Raw genomic sequence first — 23,022 nt, 5'->3', positions numbered from 1 at the left:
CTACATTTCTGTGTACAAGTGATTGGATTTATGACCTCAGTTTCTTAGAGTATTCTTTATTCAGCAATATAAACCAGTCACTTATATATCAGTATTTTCTCAAAAAGTAAAACAAGTTGCTTTTTTTAAAAAAAAATTGTCTTTATTCTCCTATGAAACAGTAAGGGGAAGTGATGGACCTCAGGCTGATTAGCTAGACTGAACAGATCATAGGAATTAATAGTCAAGTGAGAATCTTGACAATTAGACAAAATCCATTCTCCCTGTTTGCAAAAAATCTATAAGAGGTAAGTTAGTACAGAAGAATCATCAAGGAAAATGGAACCATGGAGCTAGAAGAGTTATTCTGAGAGTATAGAAAATCCAAGCAATCCCATAAGGTGCTACAATTTAAGGACAAAGTTAGGATTCAGGTAGCTAGGTAGTGATTCAGGGAGGCAGCTATAAGGTTGGATGGGAGGTGCCAAATAAGGTAGCTTTGCCAGATGCACCTCAAAAAATGGCTGTCTCAGGTGCACATGATTAACCTATAGTTTTTCTACCTTTCTAGCTAAGGCTAAGTGGGTGGGACAGATCCTTCTTTGAGGGCAGGGACTGTTTCTTTTTGATTTTTATATAAGTTCTTAGGGAGCCTGGCAGGTAATGTTGTTCTGTCATTTTTAGTCATATCCAACTCTTCATGATTCCATTTGGCGGTTTCTTGGCAAACATACTAGAATGATATGAAATTTCCTTCTCTTGCTCATTTTAGAAATGAGAAAATTGAGGTAAAAACAATTAAAAGGCTTGCCTAGGGTAACATAGCCATTAAGTGTCTGAGGCCAGATTTGAATTTAGAAAGATGAGTCTTCCTGATTCTAGGCCCAGAGCTTGATACACTATGACTCTGAGAGGTAGTGTTTCACTACTCACAATTATAGATTAATTGATTACATCATTCATACCCTTTAGCCTATACCTGTTCTTTAAAGGAAAAAAAGCCAAGACTTCCTCCTGCATAGGGACCATTTCCAATCATCCTGATCTATATCTTGCCACCAGACTGGTTGGCTCTGGAGGAGAGAGTAAGACTGTTTACTTTGCACAACCCTCCTTCACTTCAAACCAATTCACTTTCATGTCATCGCATCACCTCCCTGATGTCACAGTCCTCAAAGAGAACGAAGGACAAACAACAACCCTTTGAATACAGGGTTCCCCATACAGGCTCACAGATTCAGAACTGGCAGGAACATTGAAAGTCATCTCCATTCTGACCTGGTCATTTGTCTCAAAGATGAGGACGCCAAATCTAATTGTTTGAATGCCTTTCTCAGTCACCCACATTTCTAGTGACAGAGACAGAATTTGAGCCCAGCTCCTTTGGATAGAGAGCTATAGCTCTTGTTATCATGTCTGATGTTCCTTTTAGCCTGACTATGAATATTTAAACCATTAAGGTGGGAGAGTTCTACAAAGCCTACATGCTTTTAAAGGATATCATTGGGCTACTGTCTACTCCTCCCTTCCATCTCCTAGGGATGATCATGTGGAGCAATGTACAAGGTTCAGAGCATTAATGAGAAAGTAGCCTGTACACATGCTGGAATGATTGCCTCAGTGGCTCCTGGAAGCTGGCAGCTGGGAATTCCTGACCTACCTTCGCTATATCAGCATTGGCTTTCTGATCTGAGAGATTCAGAGTTGCTGTAAAGAGCCAGGGAATAGTATTCCAGAGGAAGTGTAAACTTATTAAATAAGTTTCCTGTTCTCGTTTTTTATCCTTACAGTAGCCCCTGTCTTCCTTTGCCCTGTATTCCCTTTCTTATTCAACCCCAAACCCTGGTCAAATAACAAAAGAATGATATTGTTCTCCTCTTGGGCTGAGAGTGCCTTACCTCTAGAGTATTAAATGAATCGATGCCAAGTCCAGTTCATGTTTCAAAATATGATTTTGCAAGGGCTTCAAACAGTGCCTGTCTCAGATAACCTTCCATAAGAAGTAATAGGGTCCTCTATGTACAAATGGCATTGTACTGCTATAGCATTCTGCAAGAGCTGAGGGCAGCCAAAATCATCCATTCACTGCCACTTTGACCAGCAAAAAAAAAGAGAGGAAAAAAAAGAAAAACATAAACAAAAGAAAACAAACAAAAACAAATGTAAGTTTTGCTTTCTGGTTATTTTTACAAGAAAGTAAAGTAGGGTAGAATTTGTCATCAGAACCTGCACAGCCTTCTTCAGGAATATGTAAGCCACACTATGTATGGCTTAAGCAGCCTCTGTGTATATATATATATATATATATATATATATATATATATATATATATATGTTATTTTTAAGGAAAGTAAGGAAGAATGGGGAGCAAAGGAGATAGAGATGGGTTGGTAGATACAAGAGAGAAAGACTGCCTACTATTTTCAATCAACCTGTTGGAGTCAGGATGATTTAGATTCATATGATTGTGTTCAGAAAGGCAAGCCCCTTCCTATTTCTTAGTTTCCTCAAGTCAAATTAAGTCAACAAGCATTTATTAAGTACTAATTATGTGCCAGGCACTGAGCTAGGACTGGGAATACACATACTAGCAGAAAGGTAGTCTCAAAGAGCGTATATTCAGATGGAGTTGGTCAATATATACAAGCGAGGTGAAAGGATTGTGGGGAATTGTGGGAGAGAAGAGAAGGAAACTTTGAAAGAATATAATTTCTTCTACTACATAATAGGGAAAATCCAGAAAGTTAGAACTGGAGTTCAAAGAAGGAACACATGCTGGTCTGGGCACCATCTTTAAAATGAAGATTCTGGGAGGAATGAGCTGGTCAGAGGAAGAGAATTTATAGGATTTGTAGGCCCTGTGTTTCATTAATATCATGGGGAATTTGGGCTTCAATGAATTCTAATCCATTGTCACCATTCTAAGCAAGTTCTTCCCATTGTACCTTAATTTCAGGATACTCCTGACATGTACCACTATAGTTTTCTTGACAGGTTTATGCCTCTTGTATTTTGTCTGGAGATAGGATAACGATGTCAATGATAATGGATGATTTGGAGATGCAATGTAGCAGTTTAGTGGATGGATGACTGCCTCAGAGTCAAGAGGACCTGAATTCAAATCCTGCCTCTTCTAACATATACTGTCTGGTCCCAGGCATTTAACTCTAGTCAGTATGCTGGGTTATTCTCTAAAACTTTAAATTACAAATTAGTTGCTGATCTGCATTAATAGGTGGAGCTTCCTCAGCCAAGAATCTCTCCAGCTCTGAAAACATAGGGCTCACACCAAAAAATGTAATTTTTTCTTTGTATTCTGGGAAGAAGGCAAGCTTTTGTCAGAAGGTGCTGACTGTCTTTTAGAGCAGAAAAGCCCAAGGCTGTAAGGATGATCCCCTGTGGATAGATGTTTCCTAGTTTCTGCCCATCTCCTATGCTACTACAAATCCTCCCCATATCACCTTCCAGCTAGACTTAGGGAGGCTTCTGAACTTGTGCCAAGCAGTCCAGGGATGTTGTACCTGCTACCAGAGACTTGGAAGAAGAGAGAGAGACAAAACGCAAATAGCTGCTGTTCTTTGATGGCTCTGGGGCTCATTTTCAAATGCTTCAAGTTTCCTTCCATATGCATAGTGATGACTTCTGGGGGAAAGGGCTGTCTAATATATAATTTACACTATAGATATTCCTTTTATATCATATGTCCCTATACTGAAAGCCCATAGAATTATTTTGTCATGGATTTTAAAAAATGTTCTCGGATCAAATGATATAACATGTAATGTGCTTTGCATTTAAAGTACTTTATAAATGGTAGCTATCATTCCTTTTTTTAATTGCTTAGGGCATTTTCTTCTTTTTGCCCCAAGTTTTCTGTCCTCATGCCATGAAAAGTTCATTCCCTTGCTCTAACACTTCAATAACTCCCTACTGCCTCCAGGTTTAAGTAAAAACTCTATAGACTTCAAGGACTCTTGATATAACTTTCCCTTCCCCCATTTTCAACTGCAAATATATTTCCCACCACTCTCCAAAACAAACTGTGATCCAGTCAGCACATTTCTTTGCTGTCATTGGGCATGCTGATTCTCACTTTCTTACCGATCTTTGTTCACAACAGCCTCCTAACCCTCTTTCCCCTGAGCTCCCCCGATGTCTTCCCCTGATTTCTCCAACTCTCCAAATATTCCCTATCCTTTGGAAATTCCACTCCCCCTCATAGTAACATCCCTAAGTTTTCTAGATCAGTGATCGTTTCCTCTCTTATTTCCTATAATAAAAACTGGCATTTAGATATGTTTTAAAATGTGCAAAGGGCTTCACATTGATTAGGCCATTTCAGTTCAATCAAATTAAGCAAGGATTTATTATGTATCTATTATTGCAAAGCACTGTGCAATGTGGGGGAGGTGATTACCAAAATGAAAAAAAAGTAACTGACCTCAAGAAACTGATATTATCCTGGGGGCATGAGTGGGTACACATGGAAGTAAACACCAAGTCCTTTGGGAAGGAAAAAAGTGCCAAAGAAATTAAGGTTATCAGATGAGATTTATGGAAGAGGAGGCCTTGAGCTCAGCTTTTAAAGAAGCTAGGGACTTAAGGGAGCCAAGACAAGCAGGGAGAGCATTCCTGTTATGGAAGATGGAGGGGTAAAGGAGAATATAACATACAAGCAACAGCTGGCAGGCCAGTGTGCTGGAAATGCAGGCTGTGTGTTCAACAGTCATGGAAATGTATGGAAGACAGGCTGAAGCCAGATCCTGAAGGACTTAAATGCCTGGCAGAGGAGTTTATAATGTATGCTCTGCTGCCACTGAAGCTTCCTGATCTGAGGAGTTTATGGTCAGGTCTGGAGACTCAGAATGCCATATCCTAAATGAGGAATTCCACAAAGGTGGCTGTGGATGCATCACAGAGGGAAGAGATTGGAGGAAAGATGATCAGGTAAGAGGTTATTGCAATAATCCAGGTGAGAGAAGATAAAAGACTGAAGCTAGAGTCATTACTATAGGAGTGAAGAAAAAGAGATTAATATGAGAAGTGGAGATATAGTTAACAAGGCTTGAGAAATGATAGCATATGGGGTGGAGGGCAGTGAGGGAAATCAGGTATGACTGGGATTGCCAAATATGAGTAAATGGAAATTTAAGTGAAATCTCCAACAAAAATAGGGAAGTTAAGTTAAGGGGTAGATTTAGGAGTAAAGATAATAATTAACATTTTGGATCTGCTGAGTTTGAGTTTAAAAGGCTTATAGAAGATCCAGTTAATTATGTCCAAAAGATCAAAACTGGAGGTTGAGAGAGAGAAGAAAAGAGAGGAGAGGAAAGGAGGGAAATAGAAGGAAAAAAGAGAGACAGTGAGACAGAAGTAGAGACAGACAGAGAGAAAGAAGAAAGAGATAAAAAAAGAGACAGAGGGCTGGATATGTAGATTTGCTAGTTTCCTGCATAGAGGTGATAATTGAACCCATAGAAACTAATGAAATCACATAGTCCTGCTGCTAAAGAAGGACTGGGACAGGGTCTTGGAGGCTAGTGGGTGACTCATCAAGTGGTGGAATCAGAAATCAGGCTGCATGTATCTACTCTGAGTGAAGTACCACTGGTAATAATAATATGCCCTGTTAGAGATGAGGAAACTGAGGCACAGATAGATTAAGTGAGTTTTCTCATCTACAAAATGGTGATACCTTTCTCACAGAGTTGTTATGGGGAGGCCCAAATGAGGTAATCTTTGTTAAGAATTTTGCAAACTTTAAAGGAACAATGATTTACTCAGTCACAGAAGCACTATTAGAAGTGTGACTTTATCTCCCAGAATTCTATCTGTTAAATCAATATGTCTTTTGTGCCTATTCTTCTAATAGATGATAATCTATACCAATCATTGGGGTGTTTTTTTTTATCACATATGGCCTTACATGATTATTTGTTTCTTGTGGGTTTATCTTGGTTTCTCCAAACATTTTGCAACATTTCTTGAAGGTAGGGATTATGCTTGATTTTTTTATGTTTTAATACCTTCCATAGTAGCCAATGTATACCAATAAAATACTTGCACTGAATCAAACATCAGGATAAATAATTTTCAGTGTCATTGTCTCTGTATTCACTGATGGCTTTTTCCTGGAAGCCTAAGGGTTAGTACCATTATTTTGCCAAGGGATACTATTGTTCAATTTTAGTCTTTCTCTTGAATTAATATAGTTGTATGTCACAGTGCTTTTAGAACAAGGTTAGTCCCAAGAAGGGTTGAAGAGTCATGTACTGTTTTGATGAGTCATCTGCTTCCTTGCTGATTTATTACTGCTTTCTTTCTATAATATCATCTGGTGGTGAGGATATAATTCTGATGAAGCTAGAAAACAGGAGACATTATAAATCTACTTCATTGCTGTTGTGGAGTGATTTAATACAACTTTTCTTGGTGGAATCTGAGTAAAGTTATAATGATCATTTTGTACACGAAATGACTGCTTTGGGGATTGTCAAAGTTTGATGTAAGTCAGATTCTGGGATCCATATACAAGGAAGATTGCCTTTTGTGTCTTGAGGCAAATATAACAGAGAAGCTTGAAGAACTTCATAAGTGTTATTCATTCCAAGGTCTCTTACTGCATCCAGGACTATTTCTAGTCGTCCTGATCCATATCTTGCTGCTGGGCCCAGATGGTTCCCAAGGAAAGAGTGAGACTGGTGACTGTACACAGCCCTTACTACAATTCAGTTCACTTTCATGTTATAATTAATCCTGATGTCATGGTCCTTTTCAAGAATGAAGGACAAATAACCACAACATAACAGAGAATTCTGAATAACCATGTGTGTTGTTCATGGTAAGAGACTTCTGATGAAATGGGAGCAATCTTTAAATATTTGTAATGTAAAAACAAAACACATCAATAAAGCTGAAAAATGTAAGTCTATTGATATTCATAAATGTCATAAGTTCCCTCATAACCTCTGTTTCACTTTGGACTGAGATATCTTATGAATTTGAGAGCTTATTGAAAAATTCAAGCAGAGATCATCAGATGTTGTTTTTAAAAATGTGAGTTTCCCAAAATGAGTCAACAACCAGATGAAGGCATTGCTATTCATATTTCCAAGATGTACCATCTGTCTCCACAGAATTTTTCAGATGGCATTAGTAGTACCACTTTGTGTGTGAGTGGATGTGGGTATGGGTGTGTATGTAGGACTACACATCTTAATTGGATTAGATATTTGATTGAGTTGATATTTGTATTTGATATTTATAGTGATTTGATATTTATAACAATCCAATAGCTACTAAAAGGAACAGCATGGTTTAGTGGAAAGGGTCTGAAAGAACTGGGTTTGACCTTGCTAATTGTATAACCACAAGGCAATTCACCTACCTGTGGATCTTCAGCTTTCTCATCTACAAAACTGGAATAATAGCACCTACCTTACAAGGTTGTTGTAAGCATCAAATGAGATAATGTATAAAAAGTACTCTGCAGACTTTAAAATACTCCTGAACTATTAAAATGCCCCAAAATTAAAGTAATGGTTCCTAACACCAAATAAAGTCCTCTTGCCAACAGGATCAACAATACAATGAATAAATATCCCCATAATCAATTGATTACTTTTAGCTTTACAAGATTTTGCATGGGCATAACAATACTGTGACTGCAGATCTGAGGAAAGCTGGTGAAGATGCTGCAGAACAAAGTTCTAACCTAAATAATATTCTCTAACTAACTAGAATATGCCAGTAATTATACATACTAATTGAATTCAAGAATTTTTTCAGTTTACATCACTGGGTATAAGGCAATCTTGACAGCAAAACTCAGATTTTGCATTTAAAATTCCTAAAAATATTGTGATATTTTTCAAAATACTCATTAAAAAATGATAAAGGTCAGCTTTGATTATGATGAATCACAATGTGATGGGTGTCTTTGGTAGTAGCTTCCCAAGGGATCCTTTCTCAAAAATTTTCAAGCCATTAAGCTTTCCTCAAGATTGCAATCATCATCCAGCTGATATTGCTTAAAGCTCTTCTGTAATGGACAGTATGGCTCTTTCATGGAGAAGTTCCATTTATTATGGCGGCAGGAAGGGAAGGTATAACCAAAAAAATTTGAGAGAAGGAACTAGTTCAGTTCACCAGTGGTTCACAGTCAATACACAAATACTACAAAAAAAAGCCTGGGGGGGGGGAACATTATCAGATGTCCCCTCCCCCGGTATTTCTAGGCACTAGGAGTTTTCAGGCACATAAGAGTAAGTAGAATCTCATACTTGGGTTTTAAAAAGTCCCAAGCATATGTTGAAAGTGGGTATGGTTAAATAGTAATTTGTCTGAAAAAGGTGTAGAAGTTTAAGTGATCTGCAAACCTGGCACAAATCAACATGGCACCCAAAAACAGCTAATATGATTTTGGATCACAGTGAGAAGCAAAGTATCTAGGAATAAAGAGGCAATCTACCTCCAGATTCTACCACAAGTGGAATAGTAGGCTAAGTTTTTTATTGACACTACACTTTCAAGAAATATCTCCTGCACTTTTCCGTGCCCTTTTTTTCATCATGCTAGATGGGATGACCCCATACCTTCTTACATCCATTCCTAAGTTATCTATTTTTACTTTTTACAATCTATCAAAATTCCCTGAACAACACATCTAGGGGGTAAGGTCTTTGCAAAATTACACTTTACCAGAAAGCTAACCAATAATGATACTACTACAGGTATTTGAACTCCAGTCACTTCTGGTGGCATTCTGATTAAACATGTGTATTGGTTATTTCTGTTACTCCCAGTATACTCTAATGTGTTATGAAAAACTTGATCTGTGAATACAGTGTGGTGCTATAGGTTAATGATTTTATCACCATGGAACCAAAATAAGAACTCATAGGAATTCTTTTATTTTTTCCAAAAAAAATTAAGCAAACAAGGAATAAGCATTCATTAAACACTTACTACATACCAAACACCATACTAGATGCCAGGGAAACAAGCTAAAAAGGAAAGTCCTTGTCCACAAAGAGCTTCCAGCCTGATGGGGTATAATATATGTATAAATAGGTATGTGTAAAATAATGCATGGGAGAGGAACTTAGAAAACCAGAAAAGACTTCATACAAAAGGTGTGGTAAGGAAACTAGTCATTTTAAGAGGCAGAAGTAAGGAGGCAAAAGATTCAAGGCAAGGTGACCAAGCAATTTTAAGTCAAAAATTGAGAATCAAGTGTAAGGAACAATACGGACAGTTTATCAAGATCATGTGTTATGTAGAGGGGAATAATATACCACAGACCTGTGTTTTCTTTAGAGTACGAACTCCTTCCAACCTGGCAGATGTCCAACATAGAATATTACAGAGTTTCCAGAGCCTCAAAAAAATGAAACGACTTGGCCATTATCACTCAGCTAAGAGATGGCTCCTAGATAGGAGTTAAACTGAATTTTTCTTTTTTTTTTCTAACAATGATTTATTTGTCCCTAGTTAGATCAATTGCTGTTGCCAGAGGTATCTGACTTTTAGTGACCACATGGACAAGTCCATGTAGTTTTTCTCAGCAAAGATACTGAAATAGTTTGCCATTTTCTTGTCCAGTGTCCCCCCCCCCCATTTTACAGATGAGGAATTGATGCAAATAGGGGTTAAGTGATTTGCCCAGAGTCCCACTAAGTATCTGAGACTACATTTGAACTCAGATCTTCCAGGCCCAGCACCTCTTAGCTGCCCTAAAAACTTAGTTTTTCCTGACTCCAAATCTAGTATTGTCTCCACTATGTCATTCTACCTCTTTGTATTAAAAAAAAAGTGAAATCAAGACTTCTTGATTTCTTTGCTTGAAGGAACTTTCTTTGCTTGAAGGAACAAGCATTTATTAAGTTCCTACTATGTGTCAAGCAATTTGTGAGCACTTTACACTTTACAAAAATCTCATTTGATTTTCAAAATAATCATGGGAGGGAGGAGCTATTGTCCCCATTTTATAGTTTAGGAAACCAAGGAAGACAAAGGTTAAATGACTTGCTCAGGATCATACAAATAGAAAGTATCTGAGGTCAGATTTGAACTCACGGTCTTTCTGATTCCACTTCTAGTGCACTATCCACTGTACCATCTTGCTGCCTCAGATAAAACTCTTATGATAGCTCTTCATGAAATATCAAAGTTGCTGGAATTTATTGCAACCCATGATGTATTTACTTCAAAAAGCAAACAAGGGATAGCTAAAGGAATGAATGGAACAAGAAAAACAATATACATAATGACTATAATAATATAAGTGAAAACAACAGAAAAGAAAACTGAATGTTGGTAATAGTGATGAACGAGCTTGGTTCACAAAAAGAGCTGAGAAAGTATTACTCCTACACACACATGTCCTTTCACTGAAAGGTGGGAGATTTTGAATGTAAAAGGTATGCAGTTTTGATATGCTTGACATGCTGCTGGTTTGAGTATATTTGTTTTTGTTTTTCTTCTTTCAATCTTTGTTACAAGAGAAAGCTCACTAGTATCATTTGGAAATGAATGTGATAAAAAGCAAAAGGACAATCATAAAATTTTAAAAAGAGCATGAGTTTCAAGTCTCTTCTGGGACTGCTCAATTTTTGTCATGATTATTTGTAAAAGGCAAAAACAAAAACAAACCCCCCAAAAATCATTGCTGTCACTGGTTCTTCTGCAATATTAGACTTTACTGCATGATGATAATCACAAAAATGTCTAGCTGTTTTTGATTTCTGAATCTCTGCTTGGTACATGATAGTCATAACAAACCACTGTTGAGCCTGTTACTTCCTAGTCATGATATTTCACACAGAATGAGAGGAGGCACTGGGACAACAACTAGTGACTACTCAAATAATACCATTGTTAGAATGGAGTTTGAAGTTGATTGTCAAAGAAATACTGGTCTCTGCCATCACCTCTTTAGCTTTACCTCTGCTAGTCCCATTAAACATGAGGGGGCATCTATTCTAAAAGATGACCCTATGTTTTCAATTGTGTCACTGTGTATGGAGTGCTGGTTCAAAGTGTTCAAAGCTTGTGACTAGACTCTTGCCCATAAGCCTGGAGGAATAATAATAAGCATTGATCAAAGGATCAAAGGTAGCAAAGTGGCTAGAGCAACAGCCTGGAATCAGGAAAACCTAAGTTCACATTTAGCCCCAGATATTTACTAGCTTTATGACGGGGCAAGTTACTTAGTCTCTGTTTACCTCAGTTTCCTCAACTGTTAGAAGAGTGTCTACCTTACAGGATTGTCATGAAGATCAAAATGAGAAAATATCAGTAAAGCACTTAGCTCAGTATATGACTAGCATATAGTAGGCATTTAATAAATATGTATTCCCTTACTTTTTTTATCGAATTTAGAAGTGAATGAATAGAAAACTTAGAGATCATTTTGTTTAGTTCTTTCATTTTAGAGATGAGTCTTTTGGTTTGCCACATCTTATAGATCATATTGTAGTACCTCCACTGAAAGCATTAATATTAGAAGACCTCTTAGATTCACTTCTTTAGGCTAATCATAATTTACCTGTTACTATAGGTTAATGGTTATCTGGTTAACTACATGGAATATGATATTAGTCTAGGTTTTGAACTGGAAGTAGAGGTGACAAGTAAAGAAACTGTCTGCAGAGTTCAGGTCTTCCAAAGCTGTCAACATGAGTTCTCCTCCAATAAAAGATGCCTTTTATGGGTAAATACTTTGCTCCAGAAGCCAGTTTTCACATATCTTGGCTATAATACATGGAGCACATCTGGAAATTGTTTATATGAAATCATTGGCTAGGAGTGATGTCTGGTGGCCTGGAAAATATCCTAATTTTGAAATTCTGCAAAGTGGTGTGACACATACCAGGCCCTGAAGTATATCCGAGCAAGTGTGCCTACCTTCTTTTCCATGAGAAGTAACCAAAAGCCTTTGGTCAAAAATCTATGTTAATCCTGCAAAGCCATTTCAAGGGAAAATTGTTTTGATTAGACACTTTCACAATCCTTATTCAACCTCTGTTGTTTGCTATCCAATTGACCTTGGAAAAATCACTTACCCTACCTAGATCTTAATTTCCTCATCTATAAAATAAGGGAATTGTTAAAGTCATCACCTTTGAGTTCTCTTCCATCTCTAAATCTTTAATGACATCATCCTAAATTGACTTGAAGGCATCCTGGTAGTATATAAACCCTCTATAGCAATAATCATAGGTTTATGTAATTGTTCGCAAGATTATATTTTCTGAAAATGAGTCTGCATTCACTTTGAGTTAAAAAAATTGTGATAAAGCAACTAATTGTGCAGTTGATAGAGCACTGGGCTTGGAATCAGGAAGAATCCCTCTGAGCACGTCATTTAACCCTGTTTGCCTCAGTTTCCTCATCTGTAAAGTGAGCTGGAGAAGGAAAAGGCAACCTCAGATGGGGTCACAAAGAGTCATCAGACATAACTGAATAATTTGTGGAGAGGAACTTTATCCAAATTGGTACCATCCCATTTTATCACCCTCAAGCAAACTAGTACAAACCACTAAAAATGTCCCAAAGTGGAGTCAGATGAGATTTGTCAAAAATACATGTGAGCTTCTTTCTCACTATTAAATATGTTGTTCTACATTAAATAATACGAACCAGTCTTGTTGAACTTACTATTTTGGCAATGAATTAAGATTTAATCATTTATATTCAATCTTATGTGATCATTTATATGATAAACTACCATGCATTCTGAAGGCTACACTGTCTAACACTACTGACCATTTTTGCTTTTACTATGTTTAAGTTTTTTCTAAGATCTATAGATTTGTCCTAAGGCAAGATCCTACTGCTATAATCACTTTCATATGACTTGAGTGATGAAAGGTCCTGAATGTAGATGGGTCTGCATGACATTGTCACATCTATATTGATATTTCTCTCATGGTGAGTTGATAGCATACATGGACCATCTGAAAATTCTCCTATAGTTTGTTGTTGTTGCTTCTGTTAACAGAAGTTACAGATTCTAAAAGCTCGCCAGCTCCACAGAGCAAAAGAAGTAGAAAGTAAGCTCTCTAAGGTCAGGAACTTTTTTATTTTATTCTAAATAACTAACATTTATCTGATATACTGTGCTGGATATAGAAAGTGTTTAATAAGTGCTTGTTGTATTGAAATTAGACTTTTCTCATTAATGTAATTGCTGAAGCGGAGACATGGATTTGGACTCCTATCCATAAAAATCATATCCATTAAAATCAATTCCACTACTGGTTAAAGGGTTGTGTTCAGTAAAGTAGTTATTATATTCATGTGCCAGAAATCATGGTTGCACAGTATTGGTGCTTTGAGTATATTAGAACTTAAAAAAAAACCTTCAGAGTTTCCATAATCATATGTCGCTGTGATTTTTAGGATGGAATACCCTAGTGTCATTTTGGAGCAATGATGTATTCTCTCTGTTCACTCCTTGCCTTTTTTTGGCTACTATATAAGACAAGGTAGCTTATCAGGGTAGATGCAAGGCCAGTCTCAAAGCAAGGAAAACCCGGGGCAAGACCTGCTTTCCATACTTCTAAAATAGTAGTTTAAGTTTTCAACATGTATACATGGAAGGAATTTATACTCTGGGAGTTCCCTATACAATGGACGACTTGGCTAGCGCAAGTATTTCCTATCAAAACCATTCTTCCTTTCTCCCCTTAGCTTCTTAAAAAAAACAGACTTAAAAACAAAGCTCTTTCACATATACTCTCCTTCTCGCATCCCCATCCCCACACAATCGGGCTTTAATCGGTATTTCTCATTTCTCGGACTTATATGAAAGTAATAGTAGTGCTTGTGCTAAAGCATCACTATGGATGCTAACCTGGACATATAAGATGGCTTCATGTTCATACATAGAGAGCTAGAAGACACCTCAGAGGTTATGTAGTCTAACCCCCTTCCTTTTACAGCTGGATAAAGTGAGGTCCAAGGGAATCAAACAGGAAAGAGATGGCAGAGTTGGGATTTGAACCCTAGTTCTCTAATACTGAACTCTGCAATCTTTCCAGGACTTGTGGTAAGATGAATAATTAACAAAGGCTGTACCTGTTATCAGGTCGTAAAGGAATGACACGTTAGAATTGGAGCATTCTGAATCTCACTGCTCAAAATGTAGAAAAGAAAGTGTGATCTGAAAGCACACCACTCGTGTAAAAGAGATGTGGCAATCCAGGACCAGGGAAACTGGAGAGGTGACAGAATGCAAGAGCCCCTCAGGTGAGAAATGGTTTTCCTGGTTTCACTTTTCTTTGTGAGTTCCGTCCTTCACTTCCTCTTCCTTCTTTGAATTTGGGAGAAGGTGGGGGTGGGGAAGGGCGGGATTGTAGAAAGGGTACTGCTGTGCTTACTATGTCTTTTTAGAATAGAGACGTTTGAATTTAGGGGCCCGGACTTGAGATCCTATTCCGGGCTTTGGGAGTTTAAGAAAGAAAATATTCTAGCCAGCGTTTGCACTGAAGAACAAAAGGGCAATCTAATAAGCAGGAACTGAGACATGACCAATCAGGGCAGAGCAAAGAGTGAGTTGGAACTTAAAGCCAAAGAGGCTCAGATCCCTAAAAAAAAAACAAATCGGAAGAGAAGCCAGCCAGATCGAGTGAGAGAAGCAGCCCAGCCCATCCCCGTGGGAGTAGAGGAGGATGTGTTTTGAATAGGCAGAAAAGCAGAAAAATCATAAGGATGGATCGTGATCAGAGATCAAGGCTACAGGGTGTCAAGCCAAAGCAAGAAGGAGGAAAAGAGCCTGGAGAATTAGAACAAGAATTAAGGAGTGAAGAATAAGGCTTCCCTAAGCGAGGGAAGCAAACTCCCTTCTCTTGACATAGGCTCTTGGCCAATGGAAGCGCTCAGCACCTTAAATTCTAATTTGCTAAGAGCTGGTGAAACTATCCTATTCCCTTCTGCCCACTGGTATGTCATGGTATCCATCATGTTGATTTTTTTTTTCTGTCCATCCTTCTCTTGAGAATGAGGGAAGAGGGAATCACCTCCAGGGAGAGGACCTAGTAAAGAGTCATACAGAGACTTTACAAATTGCCACCCTCCCTCTCTCCCTTGGCAAGCCTAGCCTGTTCCTCCAGATGCAGCCTTCTAGATCCTTGTTAATCCCTCCCTTCCCCTACCTAACTCTTTCCTGTGGGGAGCATATCCAATACAGCTCATCTCTCTTGCAATGCTCTGCATTTGCTATGGATGTCTCAATGTAGATGGCTCAGAGCTAACAACCAACTCATAGGCATCCCAGAAGACCAAAGGAGAGAAAATCTATTCTGATCTAAGGGAAGAGGTAAAGAGACTTCAGTCTCTACCACAGAAAGTGAATGACACCTCAGTTATCAAAGAAAACCAATAACCAGTGACTATTTTGATAAAGATGAAGATTAAGAGCCTTGTACATAGTAGGTACTTAATGTCTATTGAATTGAATTGAATTTTTCTCCCTTCCTCTCCCCACAATGTTCCACTATAAATGAGTTTTTCCTTAGCTGTCATGTTAGAAGTAACCAGGAAGGACTGTGTATGAAAGATGGATTTGTGCCTTGTAGAAATGGGGCCTATACTAAAGTCAGATGGCAATGTTCTTTGGAATCAATGTATGTATTACTTAGGTCTTTAGTGCTTGTATAATCACCCTGATGTAACCACCCTGGTGGCTATCAGCACAGCATCAAAAAGGTCCATAAACTATTCCCTCATTCTCCCTACATGAGCAACTTATCTCTTTCTGCTCTGAAGCATCTCTCTGACAATATATTTTGTGCTATTTCACGCAACTCAGTCTTTGGAATATATAATTCATATTCATTGTAAATCACTCTATTGTCCTTTGGGTCTTACAATTTTCACTTGCTTTGGATTCTGAGGTCCCAGGTTCAAATCCTACCAGTACCCCTTACTACCTAGAAAGTTATTTAACCTTCCTGGAACCCAGTTTCTTTTTTCTACAAAAGAAGGGGGTTTGACTACATGCCTTTTGAGATATCTTCTGAGATTTCATATTTCTTAATCCATGGTCCCATAACAACAACAATATATTGCTATTAATATATATACATACATACATATATGATTTGGCTTCAGGTTAAAGCTTGGATTCATTAATGTGTTCTAAATGTAATTCACTCCAAACTCTTTCTCTTGTTCAATCCTGAATCCAATTTGTTATTAAGCTGCACTAATCTGGACTAATCCTATGGATGATCCATCTAACTGGACAATAATATTCTCCATCTACTTGGAGGTTTGTTTTGGAGGATTTTTTGTTTGTTTTAGTTTTGTTAGTGTAGATAAGTTATAATCCCATTAGAAGACTCTAAAATGATCCAGGCCTTGATGCAATCATCACAATGTTATCCTCAAACAGGATCATATAGAGGGCTTCACTTCCTTGTTGAATTTGATTATGCACTAAACATCCTTCTTGACAATATCATAGCACTTAACTTCCAGCAAGAATTTGTCTTCCTGTTTTCTGCCTCACTTGTTATTAATAATTAAGAAATCATCAAAGTTATCTTCATGCTATGTCTGTCATGGAATCTTGTATGATCTCACCATGGAATGGGAGACATCAGGTGGGGAAATGCTCTAAGGCAATATTTTGCTCTATTGAAGTAAATACTTTCTTATAGTCAGTAAATAAAAATAGGAATTAATTGTGTTGCTATTAAAAATGTTATGGAATGTCAATGACATAAGTCTGCTTCTTCTTTTTTATGTGTCTATTAAGTAGAAGAAAAAACTTAGAGAGTGTTCTGAGGGAAATTTTAGGAAACTGTAGATTCAAGTCCTGTCTCTGATAAACACCAACTATGTGACCCTGGCAAATCATTGAATTTCTCAATACTTTCAGACAACTTTTGAAGATTTTAAATTGCAAAATAGTTGCTGATTTGTATGGGTAGAGAAATTTTCTTCACTGGAGATTCCTTATACCAATGAAGTCATAGGACTTTTGCCATACCAAAAACAAAACAAAAAGTCTTATTTATGTATGTTATTTAATAGAAATAAAAAAGTAGGCCTATTATCAGGAAGTTATTGATATATTTGCAATACCCCATTTCAGAACAATAGTAATTTTCATGATTTTTAGATCTCATACCCCACTATCTATAAAATGATTTTTTTCTTCATCTCTTCTATTTTATGATATAATACAATCTCTACACACACACACTACACAAATATATAGATAATTCTTCCTCCTTAAAACTTTACATGCCAGATTATATTCTATGCCAATGTTGTTCCTTCTCTTCACTTGGCAAAATTATAATTATTATCTTACAATGGCAATTGTTAAATGTCTATAGAAAAGAACAAGAGATCATGTCAGTGTCTATTACTCTACATAATTTTCATTTCATTTTTTCTGAGCAGTTAATTTGTTTAATTAGGAAAACTTGGGTTGTTTTGACCTCAGGTCATATCTTATAATTTGTATTCTTCCCCCTCCACCTCCCAATTTAGTGTTCACTTTAATTTGGAGCATTTTTTTGTCCTAAAAATAAGTCAGTGGTTCAACTTTACAGAGACAATTGCTTTGGAAATAACTTCTATATTGCTAACCATTTATTTCCTGTCCATCAAGGTAAAGTCAGTATCATTTGTGTGTGTGCATGAGTGTGTGTAATTTTCCACATACATTCTTTCCTGATTTGAAATATAAGCAAGACTTCTGAGTAGCCCATAAACCTCTTTCATTTCTTGACCTAGAATCACATTTTCCAGCTTTTTTTGCTGATCTCATTATTCCTACCTTGCCTTGCATTAAAAACAGATATCTACAATTTATAGAACAATTAATATTTACAGAACATTTTATAAGCATTGAATTCTTCATAAAATTTCCATGTTCCATTCTCTATAAGAGATGCATATAAATGAAAATCTTTTTGTTTTTTTCACCACTAAGACAAATTAACCAGCTAACTCATGAAGATTCTTGCTGCCATTAGTCTCAAAAATACTTTGCCAACTTCTTTACTTTTCTCTCCACAGAAAACCTGTCAGTCTTCCTTTTCTTTATCTACAACTTATTTTTTACTTGATTTCCAGCAAAAAAAAACCAATGTTCATATGACTCATTTTCCTCAATGGGATGTTGAGTTTTTGGTCATTCAACAAGGATCTCACATTTAGCAAACCATCAGTTAGTTTATAATTATAGACTGTCTAAAAACTGAGTGAATCTTAGTACCCTCTGTATCCTTTCCTGTCATTTCCCACTATTCTATCATAATCATTACAAAGAAATTTGACGTTTTCTTTGTTTTGTGGGTTGCCATAGCCAAAGATTCATCATATAGTGTTCAGCCTACAAATACAAAAAAAAAATCCTCTTAGTACTTAGCTAAAATGATCCTAAGAAAGAAGATATAGTCTATAACTGGGATTATACTTGAAACCTTTCCGACATGGTACATTATATCAAATTGTGTTTGGCTGACATAGTCTCCCAGTGATTAATGTAATCTTCACATCATGATGAAGCATTGGAATAGGATCTGACACAGTAGAAAAAAATACTAAATTTGCAGTCAGAAACCATGAGTTCAAATCCTTTATTTGCCACTGACTGCATATCTGATTTTCCTCAAATCACTTACCTCTCTGAGACACAACTTCATCTGTAAAATTAGACAATTGAGCTAAGTAACTCTAAGGTTTATTCTAGCTTTAAATATATGATAGAAAGGAAAGAGAGAAAGAGATAGACAGACAGAAACAGAGAGACAGAGACAGAGAGAGAGCAAGAGGAAGAGAGAGACAGAGGGAGAGACAGACAGACAGTGTGTGAGAAAGAGAGACAGAGAGAGAAGAAAGGAGGGATGAAGGGAAGAGAGGCAGGGAGAAAGAATTTTATGCCAAAGGGAAAAGTAGAGCCTTCTAGGGAGTTGATAGTATTGACTCAAGTGCCTTTTGAAGGTTGTGTTAGTTCAAAGGATTCTTTCCTTTTTCAGCATATATCTGCCAGGGCAGGAAATAAAATTAGGGAAGGTGTGCTAGGAAATCTGGGGAGAAGGGAAAAAGAATTAATGTTAGAATAGGTGTAGAGATAGAAGTGCAGGCAGGGGTTGGGGTGAACAGATGTCTTCTCAGCATGAAACTTCCTAAACAATAATTGCTATTTACCTGGAGCCTATAAGGTCAAAAAAAAAAGTGTCTAAAGAGCACACTGGAAAGAGAACTGTGCCTAAAGTCAGAAAGACCTGAATTCATATCCATTCTCAATTATTTAATAAATTTGTGGCCTGGGAAAATCAGTTAACCTATGTTTGCCTCATTTACATCACTTACAAAATGGGGATAATAATAGCACTTCCTCTCAGAGTTGTGAGAATCAAATAAGCTAATATTTGTAAACGTCAAAAAAAATTTGACAGTGTCTAGGACATAGTAGGCACTCAACAAATAGTTATTTCCTTCCTTTTTTATATATTTTTTTCCTTTCCTCCTTGCTATTTATATCCCCCATTCAAGTCTGGGTACAATACATTCGATGTGTGCCCACAACTGGCCAGAGTTCTACATACAGTTTTCCCTCATGTTTAGAGGAATGGAACTTTCTGATAGCGATATGACATGTTCTGAAGTCTCTGTCCCATTGATCTACTGCTCACTGGGGACAACTCCCAAGTATTGGGATATCTCAGATTGCTGTTGTGTACCCAACCAAAGGCATCCCCCAAGAAGGAAAGGTCAGATACAAACCATCGCACTCAGTGCTAAGGATATAGCTGGTCTTTCACAATACAGTTGGCATCAGACTACTTGTAATTTCAACATGCTTTTTTCTAGAGTATTTCCAGCCATGGAGCCCAAAAGGAAAGAACTCCTTCCACACTGTTCTCTGCCTTATTCCCAGTGAATATGCTATTTGAGTGCTGCACAGAATAGAATTCCCATCTCATTTGTTTTTGCTTCATATACAAGGTTACCTATGAAAATTAAGTGCATCATTTTTGCATTTGGAAATAGCAAAGTAGAGTAGTTTAGGGAAAATATGGGAAGATGGTTTGAAGAAAGCAATTTTCAGATATTTTGACCTGGGATGCCTAAATCTATATACTATACAACACAATACTATTTTCTTCTTATTTTTTAGGCTTTATATTTCTTTTCTTCTTTTCCTCTTTTCCCCACTCAATTTCTTCATATTTTTCTTCTGTCTTACTCAAACTCAGGTCCTTGGCCCAAAGACATCCTGGACAGCTTAATGCTAGGCTGCTGGGGAAGCAGCCATTGATTGAGAGAAGGAGTTAGTTCACCTTAATTCACCTTTGTATCAAGTCCTTTCAAAAATAAATATATAATGTTGATCTTGAGCCTGGCTGATTAGACAGACCAGGTGGCTGAAAATGAATTCCAGGTAAAGGATAAAAAGTGGAAATAACAGAAGGCACATTGGTGATATTTACAGGACCTGGCTATTGAAAAGCTAAGCAGAGTCTGAGCAGGGCACACTGTGCAGTAAGGGGCTGACATAGCTTCTTTTACACTTGACTGGGCAACTGATGGCTTTTGATGGCTGTCCCATGAGACTCTAGTGGCACTCACATGGGTGTTAAATAGTGCCATGTTTTGTGTTGCATGTGATGCTTAGCTGAGATGATAAATCATTAGCTGACAGAGAAAAGAAGACCTAGAAAATACCTTATTCAAAATGAAGTTTTGATTGGGCTGCAATCTATATAGCTATATTTGTTTAACCTGCAGTCCTGAAATTCTAAAGGCCAACTATAAGAGTAATACAGATTGGTATATGATATGATACTTCTGCCTCAGACTGAATTCTACTGCTTACTGCTCAAATTCCAAATGACTATCAGAAATTACTATTTTACAAGAGAGAGACTGATGCTGGGGAATAGTTTTTTTTCTTCCAATGAGAGATGGAGATCTAGGAATTTGGAAGATCTTGGATTTGGGAAGTTTTCATTTTTGTCCTTGTATATGCCATGTGTAGCAAGATGTATATAATTGAGAAATATAATGCAAAGAACACTATCTCTAGAATCAGAGGGCTTAGATTCAAAATCTGTTATTGTGACTGTAATTTCCTTATCTTTAAACAGAAAAGGTTGGACAAATGGCCTCTGAGATCCTTTTCACCTCAAGATCTATGATCCTCTGTAATTTATCTCCCAAGGGCAGCTGGGTGGTACAGTGGATAGAGCCTGGCCTGGAATCAGGAAGTCCTGAATTCCCATCCTGATTCTGCCTTTACATGTGCTTGATGGGATCTGATGACAATTTCAAATCTTTGGCCAGCCCGAAATCTAACTGAATCCCCCTCTATGTTCAACAACTGACAGACACCATGTATCTGTTCACTGGTTAACCTGGTGGTTTGGTGAAGTGTACATAGCTTCAGCCTCTTGTCCCAACTAATTAGGACAGTACCCATCAATCCATAAAACTCAGAATTCAAGTCAGTCAGAAGAGCATTCCAAGCAGTGCTTTCCACATGACTTGCATTCTCTTCCAATTTTGCTCAGCACTACTGTTTCCCACCTGCTCTTTTCCCTTAACCACCTTAGAACTTCATCTTGGTTTGTCCCTCTCAATCTTATTTACCTATGTTTTGTAAATGAAAAGAGAAAGTTGGACTCAATGACCCTGAAATCCAAGCTCCTAAGATCCTTCTTTCTAAGAAGCCTTCTTGTAATTGGCATTATTGCTATTGTCAGATGACTGGAGAATTAATTATTAACTACTAAGTACACCAGAATTACATCTTGTATAGAAAGCTAGACACCTCCAGAGGCATATTTCTAAGAGGATTTTGAATACCAACGATATCACTCTTTGTCAAGTAGGATAGATCAAAACCTGTTGTGTCTGTGAGAGAAGCTCCCACTTAAAGAAACCAAGCAGGGCAGAGAAAACAATGGTTTGGGGGCTGACTCCGATTCCTCTAAAACTTCTTCCCCTGTTGCCACTTTGGACTTTGACCCCTTCTGTAACTCTGGCTAAACTTAGCAAATGCTGTGGGATGGGCTTCTCACAACAGAGGACATTTCCAGTTTATTTCATCCTGTAGGTACAGGAAAAGTCATTAAATTTGTCAAAGTAAGGGAAAGGTAAACCTGGATCACAAATTATCTGATCACAAATAGTCAACTTCAAATTAGTCCTTGTTAGAATGACTGCAAATTTTGAACTAGTAAAATCTTCTTTAATAAAATCTTCCTATATGTTAGGGAAACCCTGTACCTCTCTCCAGAACATAATTCCTGTGTAGGAAGATGATTTTATCCTTGAGACCACAAAAGGACTAGTTAATGTATATAAATGCTAACTGTATTTAAATTGTAGAAATTTGAGTCAAAGAACCTGGCTTTAACTCTGGGCATTATTAGATATTATTTGTACAATCCTGAAGAGTTATTTAACTCTTCTGGTCCTCAGTTTTCCTATCTGTAAAATGTGAGAGTTGAACTAGATAATCACTAAGGTTTCATCTAATTTTCATAGCTCATAATTCTACGTTTGGAAGATTCCCTAGGGGTGATTTAATACCACCTCTTCATGAGGAAATAGAGACCCACAGAAGTAAGTGGAAGATTGTGTCATATACAGGAGAAGAGGCTAACTCTAACGTCTGAGAATCTGAATTACAAAAACTGGCTCTGGTTCTTACCACCTGGTTGACATTGGGCAAATCATTTAAACCTCTTTGAGCCTCAGTTTCTTCTACCTCAAAAGTCCCTTCCATCTCTAAGTCCATGAAATTAAGATTAATTCTGTAATAAATTGTCTAGAATGGGAGCAAACAAGAATCCTGAGAGGGAAAAATAAGTGGAGTACACATTCCTCATCTCACTGACCATGTGTTTCTATGGAGAGCATTTGTTTGAAATTTGAAACTAGTTCCTGACTGATTTGGTTCTTGGCAAGTCCCAGGCTCTACTCTTCAACCATGAAAGAAGAGGGGGAAGAAGGAGGAAGAGAAGAAAGCCTGGAACATCCCATTTAGAACAAATTGTGGGACACTTAGAG

At 37.3% G+C, this 23,022-nt stretch overlaps 1 protein-coding gene across 3 annotated transcripts in view; it reads left to right on the top strand.

Annotated features, from left to right (window-relative positions):
- The window catches only part of PRLR (prolactin receptor), a 210,720-nt gene that overhangs the window by 61,013 nt on the left and 126,685 nt on the right, over positions 1-23,022 (top strand). Inside the window, exon 1 of one of the 3 annotated variants that reach the window (XM_031964108.1) lies at positions 4,452-4,926. The exons of 1 other annotated variant lie outside the window; for it this stretch is intronic. The gene's annotated coding sequence lies outside the window, so the exon portion shown is untranslated. Of the gene's footprint in view, positions 1-4,451; positions 4,927-14,047; positions 14,233-23,022 lie in introns of those variants that run through there. One more of the 3 variants, XM_031964133.1, reaches the window with a different exon arrangement.

This window comes from Sarcophilus harrisii, chromosome 1, assembly GCF_902635505.1.
Source record: "Sarcophilus harrisii chromosome 1, mSarHar1.11, whole genome shotgun sequence".
Taxonomy (NCBI): Eukaryota; Metazoa; Chordata; class Mammalia; order Dasyuromorphia; family Dasyuridae; genus Sarcophilus; species Sarcophilus harrisii.
Note: the sequence above shows the minus strand (reverse complement) of the source record. Positions and strands in the feature narration are given on the sequence as shown.